This window comes from Austrofundulus limnaeus, unplaced genomic scaffold, assembly GCF_001266775.1.
Source record: "Austrofundulus limnaeus strain Quisiro unplaced genomic scaffold, Austrofundulus_limnaeus-1.0 Scaffold224, whole genome shotgun sequence".
NCBI lineage: Eukaryota > Metazoa > Chordata > Actinopteri > Cyprinodontiformes > Rivulidae > Austrofundulus > Austrofundulus limnaeus.
The window spans coordinates 34,769-36,435 of record NW_013952626.1 but is presented as its reverse complement, the minus strand read 5'-3'; the positions used below and the strand labels follow the sequence as shown (position 1 = coordinate 36,435).

At 38.7% G+C, this 1,667-nt stretch overlaps 1 pseudogene; it reads left to right on the top strand.

Moving 5' to 3' along the window:
- LOC106525382 (sodium bicarbonate transporter-like protein 11) overlaps window positions 1-1,667 on the top strand; it is an 11,047-nt pseudogene that overhangs the window by 3,180 nt on the left and 6,200 nt on the right.

Sequence of the window (1,667 nt, the reverse complement as noted above, 5' to 3'; positions counted from 1 at the left end):
GTAAAACGATACATTCAACAATTTTGAAATCATGTCAAAGTTACCTAAAGACAACAAGAGTTGCTGTGTACTTGTATTGTGTTAAAGCAAATTATGTAATATTGTTTGGGGGGGGGGTATATTGAGTGGATCAAATTATTGTGGGGGTCATAACACCCCTAACACCCTGCAGATTATGCCCATCAATGTGACAGAATAAACAGTGTTTATTAAGCATTTTGTCACTCCATTCTAATGTTTTTCAGAAAAGCACCAAAACAGCCATCGGACGCGGTAGAAAATTTTCCACAATGTTCTCTGACATTTCCTTCAGACAAAAGCTTTTGGAGGCTAAAACCCAGGAGGAGTTCAAACAGGAGCTGGTCTTCCAGCACCACCAGCTCTCTGAAGTCAACGAGAAGCCAGTCGTAGAGGAAGTCGATTCAGATCCACGCAAAGGAAAACCACTCCAGGTGTGAAATTAGAACAAAGAAGACATAAACCAGGCAGTTCYGTGTTGGAGTCAGTGTAGAATTTACTGAAGTAAAAAGACTAACAAGAATGGATGCCGACCTAAAAAAGCCATCGGAGCATAAATCTATTAGACAGAGTTACTTGAACAAACAATATTTAAACTCTATTAACTGCATGGTCTCTCCAGATGTGGAGACCACCCTAATTTTTTTTCTGACTCTACCCAGGCACATAAAGATGTAGGGCAGTAAAGTAGTTGAGTCAAATTATCTGCAAATCCTGTTTGSACACTCTATTAGCCGGGTATGTGGAATGAAGAGCAGCTGGGCAACAGAATAATAAAAAAAAGCTGCCAAGCCGTCCAAGGAGCTGAGGACAGTGTGTGCAATCTTGTGGATGAACAACTTTATTAAGTCCCATTTTAAAATTAATGGGTACAGCAACACTTTAGTAGCCCTGAGAGAGAAAGCATGTATTTGCATTGCAAAAGACTGCAGTTAACAACAGGCTGTGGTTACACCTGATCTCCTGATGGGGATGAAAACAGCGTTTAAGTATAGGTTTGCTGCTGCCAAGCCAGACTTTTAAACTATTACTCAATTCAAAAATATCTATAAAAGCCAATGAGGTATGTTGGTATGTTTGACTTTTATATTTATTGCTCTGAGTCAAAACACCAATTATCCAACCAGGAAAAAAATATGCATAGTTTGGAAATGGAATACCCCCATTTATAAATGATCTGTCTTTTTATTTGATATGTGAGGCAGGATTGCTTGTGGGTAAAATAGACCAAAGATCACCACAGTTTGACCTCTCTAGGTAATATTTTACCAAAGCAAATCAAGCACAGAAATTTAACTCGTGCAATATTTTACACAGAGAAATGCATGCAAGCAACAATACAGGCAAGGAAGACAGTTGTATTATAGGAAAAATGGTTTCCCAACATTGCTAATCTGATGATTTGAGCTTTTAACTATTATTCCTGAACAATATTATCTCGATTAGATTTAAAGGGCCAATATTATGTGTTTCTCGGGCATATGTCACATTAGCTGTTATTAAAATGCTGTTTTATGTTTAAACAGAAAATAAACTTATCTTCTCATCCCTTCCTCTTCTAAACATCTTGAAATTGGCCTCTGTCTCTTTAAGAACTACCTTCCGCTTTCGTTTTGCCCATTTTGGTGCGGGGGGGGGGGGGGGGGGGG